The sequence below is a fragment of the Bactrocera oleae genome, chromosome 2 (genome assembly GCF_042242935.1).
Source record: "Bactrocera oleae isolate idBacOlea1 chromosome 2, idBacOlea1, whole genome shotgun sequence".
Lineage (NCBI taxonomy): Eukaryota > Metazoa > Arthropoda > Insecta > Diptera > Tephritidae > Bactrocera > Bactrocera oleae.
Genome location: NC_091536.1, coordinates 10,995,057 through 11,015,053, shown reverse-complemented (window position 1 = coordinate 11,015,053; position 19,997 = coordinate 10,995,057). Strand labels below are relative to the sequence as shown.

General features: G+C 34.3%; 1 protein-coding gene across 7 annotated transcripts in view; it reads left to right on the top strand.

The window, feature by feature from the left end:
* LOC106624572 (uncharacterized) overlaps window positions 1–19,997 on the top strand; it is a 363,928-nt gene that overhangs the window by 110,119 nt on the left and 233,812 nt on the right. For 6 of the 7 annotated variants that reach the window (XM_070108943.1, XM_070108940.1, XM_070108962.1 and 3 more), the window contains exon 2: window positions 18,809–19,032. The exons of the other annotated variant lie outside the window; for it this stretch is intronic. The gene's annotated coding sequence lies outside the window, so the exon portion shown is untranslated. The remainder of the gene's footprint in view (window positions 1–18,808; window positions 19,033–19,997) is intronic. 7 annotated transcript variants of the gene reach the window in all.

Below are 19,997 nucleotides of genomic sequence, written 5' to 3'. Positions count from 1 at the left end.
GCTTAAATAAAGAAGAAGAACTAAGCAACGAGAGTGCTCCAGAAAACATGTTCCCAGCAAAGTTCAAGTCGATATATTTGCGAATGAGTTCACGATGACTAGGCATTGGTAATGTGATCAATTGTGATAATAATCAATACGTTTTATACATAGTATAACCTAAAGTAAAAAGAGAAAATGTGTAAAATAAAGCGACTCTAATTTTAAATATCGCTTAGGTCAGTATCCTCAATTAAATTCCAAATTCAAAAGTTAATCAATTACTAGTGAGTATTTTTAATTTTTGTGCTAAACTGTTGCAAAAATGTTCCACAACCTTTGAACCATATTTTTTATTTTAAAAGCGTTACGACTGTACCGCTAAGAAAACTAATAAAACAATTTTTTGGTAAAACAAAATTGTTCAAAGAAATTTAAAAAAATTTAGTTGTAGAATAAAAAACGTCCGATAGGATAGGAACCGACAATACCAGCTTAGGTAAAATCTCGTTGAGTTGAGTGAAACTGAAAATTAATACCTTGAGCTTTAAGAAAAACCACGAAATATCCTTCAATCTGAACGCCGGCTGAATATACAATGAAGAATAAAGCCAAGCTCAACTCTTATAGGGAACTATGTAATCCCATTCCCTATCAAGAAACTTTCCAGCCAATTCCACAATGTTTATGTAGAGTTTTTTATAGTGTTCTTTTATTAAAATTTCGTGGTTAAGTGCTGAAAAAATTACTGAAATGCTGACAGTACGTAGCCGAGTTTCCGCTCGAAGACAACAGCATGCATATATCTGCGTTATATTTCAAGCGATGTATAATTTAATTAAAATCATCAAGATAATTCCGGGAATTTTGCGCTTTAAGGAGTACATAACACGTTTGCTACTAAAAATCGGTACTAGAACCGCAAAGACATTTATTATCTCGCAACACTGCTAGTATAAAGCGTAATATCTGGATATCCGAATAATATTTTCCTTTTACTATATTGTACTACTTAGTAGCTGCACCTCGTATTTGATACGTTATGCTCTAAATTTTTAACGTTGTTGTGCTTTTTGCGCTCGGCACCGCATTAGAATGCATGAGAAGCGCGAATGTGACGACGTGAGGCAGCAGAGGAGCTTATTGTTTTTACAAAAGCGTAAATATGTAAGAGTGTGCAAAAGGTACAACTTAAGTAAGTAAGGATAGGAAGTACAGTTATAAACTTAAATACGAAATGATCAATTATATTAGATAGAAGTGGTTTAATCACAATCACGCCATTAGACTATTGGTCTTTAGCACTAAATCAGCTGCAAGCTTTCACAGTCGTTATTGAACGTGCTATTTATGACATACGACAATTGGAAAACTCTTTTAATAATTTGTGTGGCAGCTATATGCAACAGTGATCCGCTTGCTGAATACATCGTTGCTTTGGGCAATAATATCTGCTCAATTTCGTGAAAATATTTCGTCAAATAGAAAAGTTTTCCATACAAGAACTTGAATTAAATCAGTCAATTTGTATGGCAACTATATCTCTTAGTGGTTCGATATCAGCATTTGCGACAAATGTGCAACTTCTAGGCAAGAATACAACGTGTGCAAAATTTCAGATTGATTTGTCAAAAACTGAGGGTTTGGCTGGTGTATATACTCGTACAGATGCACAAGGCTAAATCGATTCTGGTCTCAAACGTTTCCTTTTGACTGTTACAAACTTCTTGAATATAAAAGTCACCATAGTTTTGATTAAGGCATTCCGTTTGTGAAGTTATAGAAAAAAAAATATGATTCTTACACGTTGTTCTTATATTTTTCCATATAATAGTATATTTTCTATAAGATTCGTCTATGCCACCGATGATGCCTAAATGACGTAGAGCATTCTCAGCTACACTCACAAAGTAAAAGAGATGACAGGATTGAAAGTATTTTTGTTTCTTATTTGATTTGTCACAAACGGATGACTTCGTCTCTTACTACAATAAAAAGCTTTCTCTTTTCCACTCCGATTTTTTTTTCTCAATTTTGAGAGTTTTCGTAATGATCAACGGACGTTGTGACGATTAGCATAGCTTATATTAGGAGTAGTAAAAACAAATCCATTATTTTTCCAATAGATGGCGTTATTTATCTGTATCTCGCGTATCATGGCACTTTTTTTGGATAGAGTTCGGCTACATGGCGTTAGAAAGATGACATTTCGTACTTAAAAAATCTTTGTTTGATCATACGTCAAAGATGGACATTAGCAAAGAGAAAATAGCTACATTTTACAGTTTTTCTTCGATAAGGGCTAAAACGCAAAAAAGGCGGCTGAAATGTGAATAGTGTTTATGGTCCTGTAACAGCCAATCATGCGCAATTTGGATTTCGTCGATTCCGTTCTGGTAATTTCGATGTCAAAGATGCACCACGCTCTGGAAGACCAATTATCGAAAATATCGATCAAATAATGGAAACCGACGAGTCCAAAGACCGATTACGATTGTCCATCATGTAAACATTGCACAAAAACCGTGATTGATCATTTGATTAAGGCTGGATATTAAGAGTAATAATCGCGCTTGCCATTTTTCTCTTCAAGCAATAGTAGTTTGTAATTATGTATGGGTTAAAAAACAAATTTTTTGAAACAGCGTGTATTTTTACTATATTATGTACTATTTAATTTGCTTTGCCACCTGCGAGAATGAATATATTACTAACTGTATATAATTTATACAAGTATATGAGAAATTGCATTATTTTAAGCTTACCTATGAGTACAGGCCAAGCGATGATGGCAAGGTGAGTAATCACCACTGACACGAAGCACTAATTGGTTGTCCTCTAGGTGCTACCAACAAGAATATGCATAACGTTAGTTAAAATATTTATAACAAAATATTTATGCTTACAAACTAGCTTTAACTAAATTCGGAGCGGTACTTCCGCGCTCAAAATACAACTCTGCTTTTTTCTATGGTTTAGGCTAAATTATTTGTTGTTCGAAAGTGAAATTCTGCAATAGTGCAACAATAACTTTTTCTTTATTTTTTTTTGTTTTTATTAGGTTAGTTCCAATAATATTGCGTAGAAAAAGCTTTAACCCTAAAAGTATGCTTACCCCACCTGACTTTCATTGCATACTCCTTTTTTCAAATACATAAGCTTTTGACCCTGTTATCGGTTTATTCAATATATGTGTCATTTCACCAACTTCGCATTAAAAATCAGGCATACCGACTAACACAAAAGTAAACAACGTCATGCCTTTCCATCTCACACACACACATGTTATATGCATATCACTAAAAAAAAGTGTGTGCTCATGTGATTTCTGAAGTAATGGCTTTTTGCGCTGACTTTTTATCGCGTGAATTTCGCTTATTTACTTTTCGTTGTGCCATGACATTTGCATAATTTCAGGCGCTCCGACCTCATTTCGTGAAATTTTCATAATTTTCTTTCACGCTAAGCGCATTGGTGTTGCAACTAATAACGTGTTAACAATTTGTGTCCCGCTGCGTGTGGCATATTGTTTGTCTTTATGTATTTGCTTTTTCATTTAAGCCTGTAAATATACGTGTGCACACATATTTAGTGGAAATTTCAGGCGCCGTGTGATACCAATTTAAGAATTTAAGCGCTTATTGTCAACAATTTACTTTTATGACTGACAACCGCGACACTGGTAAGGTAAAACAGCAATTTAAAGGCGTCATAAAACATGTTATTTAAGATAATAGATGTTGAGAATGGTATATACAATCAGAATGGTACATATATCAGAGAAAAAATAGAAAGAGTGGAAAAATTAGCATGACCATTAACTTACTTGTATGGTCATATTCATGTAAAGTGACTACTTTAGGGATTTGTTTGAAGAAAACTTAGTACAAGTGCTCTGTTTATAAGCGTATAGCTTAAACATTCGCACTTTAAAACAATTTTGCTACCGATTTTATCTTTGACGGATCTCACCTATGGCGCAAAAGTTAATAAAGGAATATCCAAGCTCTCAAAAAACTTGTGCCATAAACCCCGGTCATGAAGGCTAACGGAACAAAGAGTTTACAAATATCATAGGTGATTAAAATAGCAACAGAGACTAAGAAATGGTAAATCTATATGAATCTCTTAGGAAACAAGTAACAAGTACAAGTAAAATGAAAACAAAACGAGCTGAGTATACAAAAAAAGTGCCATGAGTAAGGAGGATGCCTAAACTTATAAAAGCAAAATTATATTTGCTTATATGTTGCCTATATTTGGGAGCAAGTTTAAGTAGCCTGCGGGAAATGAGGTTGAGTAGCCAAAAAAATATCTCAAAATAGACAAATACTTTCATGAGTATAAATAAATCATGTTTAATTAATGATCTAAAACTAAAGTGAAGTGAAAAAAAACAAAAGTGTTTTGAGGGAAATACTTTAAGATAATCCCTATGATTCAGTAGTCAAACAAAAAAATGTTTTACCGCTGTTAGATAAGTTGAAAAGCTAAAATTATTACTATGATTAGGAAAGGTGCGCAATTTCTTAAGTTCAAAAACATGTTCATGTCAGTTAACACTAATTTGTTTTGAGCGCCTATAAAATAATGCGCCAAAACAAAAAACTGAACGTTGAACCTGACGTACATAGATATACTGTCTATAGTAAATAATTTTCAGCGAAGTCAAAGCAGCGTTCTACACAAACACATACAAATTACCTTATCTTTAGGAGTCGCCGTTGCGTGCTTGCTTGAAAATCACAAACAAAAAGAAATAAACGAAATAAATAAAAAAGGTAGCAATAAAAACAAGGTATACGACGATATTCAAAGTGTGTAACACTTATACTTCCTTCCTCCAGTGAAATACAGCACAGCGTAGGGGTGTGGCAAACGACATGTGAAGCACTGAAATAGTGAAAGGGTTCGTGGTCATTCGCCAAGAGTTATGCAAAAATTATGCCATCAAATGTCGCTTAAGTGACAGCTTGCGTTGGAGACGAGTAGCAAATAATCGTAAAAATTGTAAGAACGTTAGCTGACACACCCAAGCGCTACGCCAGCACTCTTCATCGACAACAACAACAGCAACATCTTTACACTAAAATACCCGTCTGCCTGCTTGCCTATTAGGCATAAATATCGACAAAGAATATAAATAGCAAAACGGAACACAACTGGTGCCAAGTGTTGACAGGCTAACAGCCTTAAAGTAGGCAACGGCTGTGGATCGGTGGGTGTAACAAAGGATGTAAATAAAAATGTGAAAGAAATGCTTATACGTAGCAGTATGTAGATCAAACGAAGCGGAAGTCGACTTTGAAATTAGTGTATGCGGAAAGCGTGAAAAATATTCATTGAAAACAAGTTTGAAAATATGTGTGTTATTGTGTTTGTGTGTGTGTGTGTAGTGTGAGTAGAGATAAATGCTTTGTTGAAAAAATGATGGAAGGCGTGAAATAGATGAAGTAGCTTGTAAATCGATTCTGAAGATGTGTGCTTTGGCATATATTTGTTTGTGCTTTACTTATATATTATGCATAGAAATTGAGCTCATTTTGCAGCAGCAGTTGTGCGGCATCTACTACGTATATGCAAAGAGGTTTTTTCATTTTTTTTAAAGAAATTACACCATATATATTATAACGCTTTGTGATTACCAATAAAATTCAAAACTAGTCAAAATGTGTTAAATTTTTGTCTAAAGCGCTTGACATTTATAGCTGCTTTCCGCATATATTTTTGCAACAATTTATTTTATACTGACGCCTAAAGTCTGACAACGCCTAAGGTCTAAGAGACAGAGGCACATAGTATATTGTACCTTAGATACAATTATCATTATATAAAAGTGGTCAAAAACGTCAATAATCATGGCTAGATAGCGTTCTGCATTGACTATAACATTATGGCCGGCGTCATTTTTGAAGAAATATGCCAAATACGACAAATTTGTTTATTTTAATACTAATTCAACTAAAAAGATTCATTGTTAAACAAAGTTTTCTTGTAAAAATCGGAATCGCGGTCGGCATCTCATTTTGGGTCCATTCACTGAACATGCGATACGCTTGATAGTTGTTTGGCTTCAATTCTTGCACTAGTTATATTTTGTAAACCCACAAACCAAGATTATTCTCCCATAAAGTGGAAGGGCACAGTTCGATTTGTTGCGCGTGATGGCGGATGGACTCATTCGGGTCTGCAGCACAGCAACTAAAGCGTCTTCGGTACTCGCTGTATGACGTCTCTGTTGATGCGCATTATCTGCTAGAGTAAAGGTGGCTCGAAAACGATACATGATTGCTCGAATTATTGACTCTGCTGGGCACTAATATTGATGGAATAATGGACGCGTCGCGTGAACCGAACCATTATTTTAATAATATATTGGGGTCTTCACTAAAAATTTGTTTCGTTTTTTAGTGCAATTTAAACACAGTTTTTTTTTTTTTTTTTACATATTATGAACACTTGCGTTAGACAAATTTATCTTGCAGCAATCTTTCTAGTTGTTATTCGCCGATTTGTATCGACCAACGATATTATTTTAGCCACATCAGCTTTAAGAGGGAATTTCATCTCAAGAAAAAAATTTGCTGGAACGAAATCTTACAAACCAATTTTGGCATTGCCGTTCGGTCAACACATTTTCTGCGTACGCATCACATAATTTTCCACCTTGCTTGCACTAAATTTTTGCCTTTTGATGCTAAAACAGTAAAATAAGTTTATTTATTATGAAATGCAAACCAAACTTAGTATAAGCCAAGTAACAGCTGTCAAAAAGACAGGCTCCGAAAAAGGTATTGAATCATTGAAAAACACACGTCTAAAACAACACCCCTTAAATAAAATTTAGTCCACTTTAATAGGGCTAAGCTTAATATCTAGTCTCAACTGTAATGTTCTGAACAGCGTTATCGCTTTATTCAGCTTCTTTTCATTGACTTTGAGGCTCTTCCTAACTGGAGCTCTGCTGCTATCAGCTCAAGATTATTACATTCCATTCATATCGCACTTTCATATAATACATATACAACCTAAATACATATGTAAAAGCACATATACATACATATATAACTGCACATATGTCGTACGTACTTATCCGCACAATTTGCATAAGTTCAATAGGCGTCCACCCGAGCATACTAACTGACATTGTTTACATTGTTAAACGTCTGCCAAAAATAAAAATTGTGAGTAAAGAGAAACTAGCAAAATAGTAGTAGGACCACAAATACAATTATCAAAGGGAAGGCAAGGAGACAAGTAATACGGCAAGCATTGAAGATTTTTTTAAACACATATGCCTCAAAGCTTCGCTTTTCATCTGATTTGCCTTATCCTTTTTATTTTTGTTTGTGTTTTTCGACTGACTAACTCACATTTGCATACATATTTATATATGTACGTAAATACATATTTTACTTGGCAAATATGACCACAAGTTCAGATGTATTTTATATAAGCACATAAACTCATTTTTCTCCAGCCAAGACGTTTTGCCACGCACTAAACGTAGATAGCTGCAACAACAAAAAGGTCAAAGCCTTTGTTTGTATTTTGCGGTTTTCATGCGAAGTTGACTTTCGGCGTCGATGCCAAATCCTGCACAAAATTATGTTTTCCTAAAGGATTAAATTTAAGCCGTTCGTAAAAAGAAAGGCTTATAAACATATAGTAATAGGAAGAGAAAGCAGCCATGGTATTAGGGTGATTTATCTTCCACATTGTTTGCAATATTTTTGTGTTTAAATATTTGTTAATTGGAAATTAATAAATATGTTAGAATTATATATTTGCTTTATGTATGGAATTAAAAAGGCAAAATTTTATTGTTTGTGAAAACTTGCAATAGATTTTTTTATTGGTTGATTCTCTGAAGAGCTTATTAAAAGAGCTTATTATTGTATGAAGAAGTTTTTTAGTATGAGAGAAGTTTAGCCAGTTAGGGCATTTTTTGAGTACCGTTCTCTGTAGATAGTCAGCTTTCGAAACTGGGTGTGTCGTCTTAATAAAAGGTTTGCTATACTTGGAACAAGTTTTGGTGCTAGATCCAACTAAAGAAGTCACTCTCAACTTCACAATGATCACCAACTTAATTTATTTGATTATCACTACGCATTTTGCTTTTTCGAATAAAAAAAATTGTCTCAGTAAATGAGCTGTCTGAAAAACTACGATATGAGTGTGGACCAAAAGCAGGGCTGTTACAATATATGGAGTACTGTTAGAAAATTTTTTCTGAAAAGAAGCTGTCCCTATTTGTAAGTACTAGAATTAGAATAAATCTCTTCTATTTGGAGATATCGGATTAAAAATCAGTATAAACGAATACTAAAATTGTATATGATATATAATATTCAATAACTTATCAGATCGCAAAAAAAAAACGTTAACTTCGGTTGCACTGAAACTAGAATATCCCTCTCAAAATTACCATACAAGCACTTTATTCCGAGCGTTCAGTTTGTATGGCAGCTATGGGCTATAGGGCAACGCGTGCATAATTTTAGCTCGGTCTCTAAAAACTTAGTCTATATACAGACAGACTGTTAGATGAGCATGGCTTCATATTGGCTCAGCGCGACACGACTGATCATATATATATACTGTATAGGGTTTTCTTATATGAATTTAAAAATATTTATAGTTATATGTATGTATATACAACTATGTATAGTATTTAAGAACTCATATGTTAGAGCCCACTAGCGCATCCACAGGCGTTCGACAGTTGGGCGTCACCATCACCCACGTCCATTCGTCACAAACAAGCGCATAATGAAGTTTACTGCCTTCGCTAGACACAAGTACCGAGTAATTCTTTATACAAGTATACCGCCATACCTAGGCACTGTTGTTATTGTTCCTTTTTTGTTGCCTCCCTATATGTACTCGGAATTTTCAAGCTGCAGTTTACTTCCTAATTTACGGCTCTAACGAAGTTCCGCTTCACACATTTTTTTTATTTCGCTTCTGAGAACTACAATGCATTTGTTTGTTCTCTCACGGCAACTGGAAAATCGCTGGAGCCCGCCAAGTGTCGGCTGTCTTGTTGTGTTGCAAATTTTTTCTACACAAAATCTCTAACTTTGACAGCAACGCGCTGCGGTTTACAAAAATGTGTTGCTGTTGTTGTGTTTTTTTTTCTTATGTACACTTTGTTATTGTTGTTGTAGGTGCTTAGATACTTGACGCTGACTGCGTTTTGCATGTTTTCTTAGCGCGCTCTCATGGCTTTTCGTGCCTACCCACAAGTGCGGTCTCGTGTGCTCTTCGTTTGTGTATGCGTTGTGTTGTTTAACTGTGTTTGTAACTGTAGTCGTATATGTGTGTGTGCAACTGTGCGGCTACTTCAATTTCAATGCTCGACTTCACCGTGTCCATGGCTGCTTTGTGGGCCTTCTTTGCCAGCAATTTAATATTGTTCTTTTTTGTTGTTGCATGTACTTTTCTTGTTTCGTGTGTTGTTGTTATTGCGCGCCAAATTTGCATGTTAACATGTGTTTCTTACACATTTCGCACGCCATTTACCAACCGCCACAGCTATAATTTCACAGTCATCCCTCTTTCTGTTATTGTTGTAGTTTACTCAGTCCTTTAATTTTCAGTTACTGGGCGCTTACGCTGACTTTAAACGTATGCGTTGGCTCAGACGCTGTTCGGCAAACACACATTAACTACTTGTATGTGTGCGGGTACTTTAAATATTTACATATGTATATCCTGCTGTGCAAATGTTTGCCATTTCCTCACTTTAACTCTTCTCTACTCTTTCTTCCTACCACGCGATTCATGGCGCAGTTTTGCGTGCTTTTATGTTCATGTTCGCGTTCGCGTAATTTTTCCAGAAGTTAATGCTGCCAAATGATTTTGTTAAACACGAATTGTTATTAAGTGTGGAAATGTGCAGGAGTGTGTCTGAAACAAACACAAACATGCTCACACATAGACGCACACAGTCACACGTACACACATACACTCGTTGTGTTGTAGTCTACTTGGCAGCACCTTCTGCAAAGCATGCTTCATGCTTTCTTCTCGGCTTACGAGTAAATACGTTTTTTGCTAAATTTTGGCCGTACTCTTTTCATGTTTACGGCGAATTTAGTTCGCCTGCAATTTCGTCTGATGTTTTGTGATTTAATTTAATTTTTTCCATAAACATTTCTTTCTTCACTCACGAACATAACTTAAGTTCGCGTTCGTTGCAAGTGAGTGCCTAACTGTTATGTGTTGTACGTGTTGAAAGAGAGTACTTTGTTGTTTTTTCTTTTTTGGCTGTGTGAAAATTATGCACTCGCTTTTGTGTAGAAAATAAATTTTCAAGACAGTTTCATGCATTAATATAAGATATTTAGTACTAATAGAAGCAGCATTTTAGGCGCAAACGCAGCAATTAAAAAAACGGTTGTATGGCAGCTATAGATGAGCTGAAACTGTTTTATTGCAAAACCTATTATCTAAACAAGAAGTTTCAGTTTTTCTTATTTTGTGCTCATTCATCTGCTATCCGAAAAACTCAGCCTTGTCCACAGAAAAGTAATTTTGCAAATAATCGCCAATACTTTCAAGTCAAAGACAAATGATACAGTAAACAAGAAAACATGTTATCGTCGGTAGCACCGAAGCTACAATACTCTTCACAAATCAAGAAGTTTCTATGCAAAAAACCTGATTTTGATCTACATGATATAGTGGTCCGATCTGAATAATTTCTTCGGAGATTGCACCATTGTCTTAGGCAATAATCTATCCCAAATTTTTTGAAGATATCTCGTCAAATAAAAAAGTTTTCCATACCAGAACTTGATTTTGGTTGTTAAGTTTGTATGGCAACTATATCATAGATCCGATATAGGCGATTCCGACAAATGAGCAGTTCCCTGGGATATAAAGGGCGTGTTGAAAATTTTACAGCGAAAACTGTAGGACTATTTTGCGTTTATACAGACAGACGGACATGGCTAAATCAAGTCAGCTAGTCACGCTGATATTTTTTTATATATACTTTACTAGTACTCCAATGTATCCTTTATTGTGCTATAAACTTCGTAGCACTGTTATGAGTTTATAAATAGCCATTAGAGTAAGTTCGAAACACCAAAGATTATCCCTTTTACTTGTAAAATGTCTCATTTTGCCTTTACTTCGTTAACAGCTAATAAATTTACAAAATATTTGTGGAATATAACAGCATACAAGCATATTTAAGAGTCTTAAAGATATAGAGGAAATTGCAATGCTTTATAGAGATTTGTGTAATTCGGTTGAGATGGCTTGCCTATAACTTTAAAGAATACTCGATTACCTCTGACACTAACGTAAGCCAACAGAATTACTTACGATTGCTCTAATCAAGTTGTAACCGCAAAGTTTGAGAAATAATATGTTTTGCTCTATCTAGAGGTTTATTTAATTTTTTGTTTCAAGTGCCTAGCTACTTTATAGTATTACTGTGTTTTTCCGAAAATAAGGTTGAACTACGACACCAAAAATTTAACATGAGCTGGATGTGATTCTGCCATGCAGTTAGCTTTTTTACTATCATTTTGTAAATAATGTTTTCTAAACGAAGAGTCACATTACAGTTCAAACACCACGGCTTAAGAGATTATCCAGTTTTAACTTTAAAATATAAAATAAAATTGTATCCGAATACTCTCAAAGAGCAATATTTTACTAAATTCGAGATTATTATTTATTATGTGCACGCTGTAAAGCAAAATTATTAGAAATACATCATTTTATTTGACTAACTTCGCACCAAAATCCTTTTGAACTAACTCTGCTGTATTAGATTCACTTACAACAGTTCAAATAAAAAAATTTTGTATGAATTGCTTTACCGCTTTTTATATATTTTCCACTACCCTTCAACTTTGTATGTACAATAGTTCTATAAATAAAGCTATAAACACTGTAGGCGAAGCAATAAACTGGCATATAAATAATGAAAAAGAAACTGCTCGTGCCGACATGCCATTAAACTTAACAAGAACTCGAAAAGTAACGGAAATGGTAAAAATGAAAAGTATTTCCAAACAAGATTGAAAAGCAAATATCTAAGTACTCCTACTTGTACGTCAATGAGTGTGCTCGCTATGCTCATACTTTTCATTTCCATAAATTGTTGAACTCGTTAATTACCGGAAGTCGATACCTAACAGCAGTGTTATGTGGCAAGTGTTGTGCGAATTCAAAACTGCGGCAATTGCAAGTCACAATCGCAATTGAGTTAGACATATATGTACATATAGCCCTTGAGCGAAAAATCTCTTGCGGGCTAGGGGATGAACATAAGAATGGGTGATAATATATAGAATTGTATGCAGTTATGTTGGGAAAAATTGAGATGCCATTAAAAAAGTATTTATAATTTAAGGTGGCTAATCACTACATTGTAGACTACGTAAAACTGCAGATTGCGTTTATTAGAAAACCGTTTCTAATAAAAATCCCGCAGATGTTCGAAAGCTTAAGATGCATTCATTTGTCGACCAATTTTCAAATGTTCAACCTTAAAACTGAAGCTCATCTCTGTATTACAATAAGTGTTTAATGATCCCATACTTCCGTACGCTCACTATTGCATAGAAACATATCACACATCGTGGAGAGTGTCCTTTCCAGATAGCTACGCAAGAATGGACTACGCAAGAAATCACTTTGTTCGGACAACAATTTTCAACTTCTGCAACAAGTTCACGGCTCAAACCTTTCTTTAGCAGCTCTTATCGATTTAACTGACAGTTTTTTTTTAGAAAACTTCTTGTCATTTGGTTGTCAAAAACTCCCACTTGCCGACTCTAATGGGAACTATAGTTTTTTAGTTACTATTTCACATTCTTAGAAAGATCCAGAAACATCTTAAAAAGACTTTTATCATCTTATAAAAGTACTGGTACGTGCTCAGTGTACATCTTTGCCAGAAGAGTAATAGAAAGTGTCCTTCTTGACTTCAACTGACAAACGAATTCTTAGCTATTCTAGGCGGTTCTTAGGTTAATGGAACTCATGGCTAGCTTTTTCAAAGTTTCTTTTCGAAAGTTGATCAAAAACTGCTAACTTTAGTGCGCACATCTTTCAGGTTCTTGGTTTATCCGGAACTTCAGGTCTACCGTTAAATTTTGCAAGCATATCGATTTTCTGTAAGTTTATATTTGGTTCGAATGCGCGAAGAGTTGGTGGTATGTGAGATACCGTCGTCCTCAATACGATATTGAAGTTGAAAACTTCATTTACGTCCGGTCTCATATTCCTTTGTACACTGCTTTTATTTAGCACATGACTAATTATTGCTTGTGTTCGCAAATATTTCTAAGCAAACTTTGAAATTATGACTGCGTTATATACTCGTACATATGTATGGGTATGTATGTGGTGCTATCACATTAATAGTATGAAAGCGGGCGCACTTTTCAAACACGAACACTCTCCGCTGGCACTCAATGCACTTTCTTTACACAAATACCCAGCAACACATTGCACTCATACATACACATACATCCTCTCGCACTTCTTAGCTTCCGCTTGTTTCCACTTAAACGTTAATTTTACTTTGCAAACGAAAATGGTCGCAGATCAAAGCGTAAAAAAAGAAAGTATAAGCACACAACAATCACAAAAAAGAATGAAAAAATATAAATAAAAATAAATTTAAACTTAAGAAATGCCGGTAAACAAGAAGTGGCAGAACTGCGCGAAAGGCAAGCACGCGAAAACCGATAAGCGAACGTGTGAGAGTAGGCACGTGTGCTGCTTGCACTGGGTGCGAAGCTGGAAGTCAGAAGGACTTGAAAGCAATTAACACGACAAATGTGCCTTTTCGATTATTTTTTCATATTATTTGTGTTTCCTTTACATTTGTTGCAAAGCAGCAAACAACATGCAATTACACCTTTACAAACACATACATATATATATATATACATATACATATTTGTAGATGTGCAACCATGTGTGCTCTACGTACAGCATACAGACAGTGAATGCTGGTATGGTACATAAATGAAAGGACCGACAGCAAGTGGTTGTGGCATATGACACTTAAGGCATAAATAACTGTCAAGTGGTGCAAGTGGCAGTGTGTATGCGACACGACACTTATAATTACAAATAATGAGCACAAAAGAAACCACCGTTAAATTGTTGCAGGCGTCAGTCCTTGCCCTTTTATTTTTGTATTATCCATAATTTAATTTAAATATACGTGTTAAAATTGTCCCATAATTTTTTAAGGCGAAAGCATTTCTGAAATCCGTCTTTTCTTTGCACTTATGAAAGGGAAAAATATTTCGCGGTCATGAGTTTTAAGTTTCCATGAGCATTCTGAGAAAAAAAGACCAGAGACAGATTGACTTTATTTTGTAAACGTTCAGTCAGTTTTCTCAACTATTGTAGACTTTTATAAATACTTATTTCAGCAATGTCTCCACTACTTTACAAATATGCCACGTTATCCGTACTAAATTTCAAGCAACAAATTTTGAAAGTGAACACAGAAAATAATTTTACACTACACGTACAAAGAAGATTTCTCTAAGAAAAACACATGAGAAATAAACAGTGTCATGCTGTTATTTTTCGTCGATTTTTTTAATCTAATAATAATGTTCAAATTCACACAGTTTATAAAGTAGGACTAGCGATGATTTCAAATTAGAGGGGCTTGCTATTGGTAACGCTGCTATGTAGAATAACAAATGCCATCTTTTAGAGTTGAGAAAGTTTCTCTGTCTCCATTTTGCCGACACCTTTACCTCTATACTCTACTCCTTCAAAAAGTTATTAGAACGAAGAATAAGTTGCAAGCATTTTAAGCATATTTATAAAGAAATTAAATTAAAGAAAGAAGAAAACACCTGGACTTTTCTCTTTTCTTGGCATTACTTAACTGCATAACTATATTTTTTTTAAGCTTTTTCCTTTGCCCGCCTTGAAAAGTTGAAAGTCTGTGCCGGCAAACAAGTCCATTTGCGTGACTTTTCTAAACGAATTGTGGAAGCAATAAAAAAGAAAGCCATTACATTGGGAATCATTACGACTGGCAACTTAACTCAGCTATGAACAACTTGACTACATTCAAAGCTAAGTGTGGCATCTAAAGGTGGCGTAAAAGTAAAAGAATTCTATAAAACTCAACGCCGTCATACAGCTTAATATACACACGAAATAAATTTTTAGTAACGAAATTGGAGGGTTTTGCTTAATAAAAGTCGCATTTAACATTGCCTAATATGTTTAAGTAAACTATTACAAGGTGCGTTCCAAAGTATGTAACAAATGGTTTTATCGGCAAAATCAATTAATTTTCTTTAAAATAGTCTCCTTCTGCTTTACAAGTATTGCTAAAAACTGATAAATTGTTTTAAAAAATAAAAAGTTCGTTTAGTTATAGCTGAATTTTATTTTATTCGAAAAAGAGTCACGCGTTGCATATATGCAGGCGCTCTACTTTTATGCACACCGCTTGTATATTTTGTTGCATACTTTTAGGTACTTTGTTTAAGCCATTTTCGCAGCAAATTACGGCACAAACTTTGTTTCGTAAAAAATTAAGAATTCTTCAGAGATTTTGTGAATTTTTCTGTGTGTACTTATGTACTTGCTATGTGAAACATACACACAACCACACAAAAAAAGCAATAAATGCTGCTGACGCTAAATAATAGCCTTAGTAGGCATTTGTTAGGTAAAAGCTAAAATTTTTGCAAATGTTGTACGTGCAACACACCTGCACACACACCCGCAGGCGACATTTCAACACCAACACGGGGGCTTGCGAAATATCAGCAACATTAATATGCAGCAGGCGTTGCATGTGGCAACAATTTTGCATTACAACAACAAGTGCATGACAATTTTACGGTATACACATACACACATGCACACATACTATGTACTATTTACCCATACAAAAGCTAAGTGACGAACGTGCCCACGAGTGCGCAGAACAATGACGTGTACTTTTGTTGCGGAAAATTGGAAAATCGTTGCATAACTGCAACTTGCCATCAGCGCAACCACTCCTTAAATTGCTGAAGTTGCACGAAGTGTGCATGCCACGAACGACTATGGCTTAGTTATGCGAAGAAAACTTGCATGCAACGTTTAGTGTAATTTTCGCTAGGTCTCGCTCCCGTTGAAAGTGGTAAATTTTATTTGATCCCCCCGTTTCTACCAACTTCATCATCGCGCAACTGCACATTTTGCAGCATTACTGTTTCCCGGTACTTTTACAAAATTTTCCATTTTAATATGAAAGAAATTAAGATGAACAACCGTACTTACAAATGCATACCTATGCACAGACGGACGGCAGGCGAGTCAGCAGTGGCAAGGGCAATCTCAACGGCGACAAAGTGGCGTACAACACTGAAGTATGGCAGCAAAAGTCATGCAACAGCAGCAGCAGCAAGCGGTGGGCCGGGCTTGTGCAAATGAATGCGCCACAATGCGACACAAGTGTACTTAACACTCACTCATTCATTTGCTCTCGCTCCCACCCGCGCTTGTCCTTTGCCTACCCATTTTTAGAGCTTTGTTTTAGTTTTTTTTTTTTTTTTTGTTTTTGTCATTTTCATTTCATTTTCATGATATATTTCCTTTGCTAAGTAAATGAGTACCTTAGTTGGCTTTCGAGTAATAATGTTGAGTGTCTCTGTGGCAGGGCAGCGAACGAGCTAACGTAGTCGGCGCAATTAAAGTCGCATTTGGCACACCGGTGCGTATGAGTAATGCGCTAGTGAAGTGCAGGTGCTGGCAGCCGCTGTGCGAGCCGCTCGAAAGAGTTTTCCGTAAATGAGCAATTTATTTATTTCTTTCATGATTTTAATGATTAAGTGCAGTTTAACTATTGCTAGAAGGAGTTTTGAAATTTCCTTTTTAATTTAAGTGTACTTTTGTGGTATTCTGAATGGGTGCGGTGCTACATATTCCAGACAGCTCTTAAAATTTTTAATATCCTTTGGATTAGTTAATCATAATCAGAATAGACATTTTTTATAAATGATTTTTATTTACTTACTTTAGAAAGTTTGTTAAAAATTATATAATAAATAATTGTTTTTTTTCGAAATACGCTGCACCCAGGTTTAGTGGTAGTTTTAATTGCAGACGAAAGTTGAATCTTCTGCTTTAAGCCTGCATGTAGGCAACATTTTCGTAATTCGCACAACTGTATTTAATATTTGTAATTTTTCACGTACAAAATATTTGGCTTACAGGCAAGCTAATAGTTCTATAGTATATTTTACCTAAATAAGTGTTTTTACAAAAAGTATTCTACTTAAAAATAATGACTTATTAATTAAAAATAATATGGTATCATTTTTTAGAAATTTGCGGGATAAAAAATTGCTTGAACGGTGAAAGATTTCAATATATTAAAAAAAATAAAAATAACAGAGATGTTATTTATGAAAATATCTAACATACATTTAGGCGCAATAGCTTTTTTTCAAATGGTACCTGGATTTATTAGTTGAACAGTGAAGTTCAAGGCTCCAAATGTTATCACTGCAACGTTATTTACCTTATTAGAAGCTCCTTTAATACAATAAATGTTTCAATTGCTCGAAATACTTTATGTTTAGCCATATTAAGTAATATCTTTCATAAAATAAATAATAATTAAATAAATTTCATAATAAGATTATTTGTGTTTCACATTGCCGAAAGATATAATAATCTATAGAGCATTGAACTTGAACTCCAAATTGAACTTACCAAATTATCCAAGAAATATGTTCAATTAAGCCCCATAGAGGCAAAATAGGTGTCACATTCGAATTTTTCCATAAAATAAATAACGAGTACTCCTCAGATGTTTTCAAAAGACAATTCAATTTAGAGGATATATATACCTAGAATACAAAACAGTTGCTATCCTGTAGCTCCATAAAAAGTTTTTGTTTCACTCATATACGTGGTCTTAATTTAAGCTTAAAAAATATATTGAGATGAAACTAATATGAGCGCAATGTATATGTTTTATCCTTGTTACGTAAATTCATTAATTTTTTTGAGATAAGAGATGATTAGTGATTTAATTTTTTTATTCTAAAGCTACTCTTTTGGGCATTGTTTTCAGGCTTCTTAAACATTTTGTTAAAACTGTGCAGTATAAAGACACTGCTAATGCTTCTACTCCACTACATTTTTGCAAATTTAGTAAGCAAATTTAACTTCGGTTGCGGCGAAGCTAAAATACCCTTAACAAAAACAAAATACATCATACAAGAACTCGATTTTGAACGTACAGTTTGTATAGTGGTTATATGCTATAGCAGTCCGATATGCATAGTTTTTTCGGAGATTATACTTATTGGATAATTATCTAACCCAAATTTTGTGAATATATCTGAATTTAATGAAATGAAAAAGTTTGCCATGCAAGTACTTGAATTTGATGCTTCAGTTGGTATGCCGGCAATATGCTATAGTGCTCTGATATCGACAGTTCCGATAAATGAGCAGCTCTATCTGGGTGTAACAAAGTTCTTTTGATGCGTTTTTTACAATATTTTAAAAATATTTAACAAAAATAAACTCTCTTGGAAGGAGCTATTCAGTGTAAATAGTTGAGTATTATGTCTGTAAGTTTATCAAAACTTTATTATTATTAAGATTTTTGAAATCAAACTACCACAAAGAGGTCAAACGAAAAGAATAGGCTAAAAATATTTCTTCATTATAAAATCAAATTCATATTTTATCTAAAGCAATTTCTTTACAAATTTGCAAAAAAATGTTTTACAATAAAAATACATACACGCCTCAATTGATCCGGCAATCTTTTACTCACATAAATTTTTTGCTTCTCATATAATTGCAGAATTTTCCAATGGATTGCATTTTAATAATGGAAAAATGTGCGTGCCAAGCAATGAAATTCTTTAAAAAGCAAGCAAGAAATAACAACAACTTTGAGTAACAAAATGCACACGCGCCAAAGTCGAAATGTGTATATGTATGTGTGTGTAGCATGCGAGAACGCTTTGAAGAAAACCAGCGTGAAGCATAACCTCTGAGTGTGCCAAAAGAAAACACTGCATCACGGTGAGCTAGCAGCTATTGGAGCTAACAAAGAAAGTGCAAGCAATGCCAATAAATCCATATTAAATACATATATGTTGACAAAAACAAAAACAAACAAAATAAAAAACAATAATAACATCATAAATCAACACAAGACAAAGCAGATTTACATAGAAAATATGGGAAATACCGAAACAAAAACTAAAAGTTTCAAAGTTTCGATAAAAAGAAAGAAAAAGAAATATTTCATAAAATTATTGCACATTTATGTAGAAGCTTGTGTTGGAAAAAGAACACCAAAAGCACAACGAATTCGAACAAAATTGACGCTCAAGTTGAAGGACATGGCAGTATAGCAAGCGCGGAAGTAAAAGCATTAATTAATTTCACTGAAGTGTACTTCTAATGAGACCATAATTAATGAGTGCCAGCACTAGACGATTAGTAACTGAATGAAATGAGCAAAAACACTAAACAACTAAAGTTTTTAGTTGCCAAATGCATAATTGACGCTATTTAATATTTATATTTATTATGCTTCTTACATATTTGCTCTTATTTTTTACTTAAGAGAACATAATTTACTCACTTTTATGCTTTATTTGTTTAATAAAAGTTGTTTTCGGAAAAAGGCCTCTCAGTCAGCGTCTTAATTTGGTCCAAAAACTTAAATTACCAAAAAAACAAAAAAACACAACGTTAGTTTGGTTGTACCGAAGCTATAATACCCTTCACAAATACAAAAGATTCCTTACAAAAAATTGGCTCTGATTGCTCAGTTTGTATGATGCTATATGCTATAGTTATCTGATCTGAACAATTTCTTCGGAGATTGCATTAGTGTCTTAAATAATAACTCTTCCATACAAGCACTTAATTCCGATTGTTCAGTTTGTATGTCAGTTATATGCTATAGTGGTAGGTCTAGTATATAGGCTTTGACCCTGGGATCCCCCAGTTCTTAGCATGAAAATAGTATATTATTT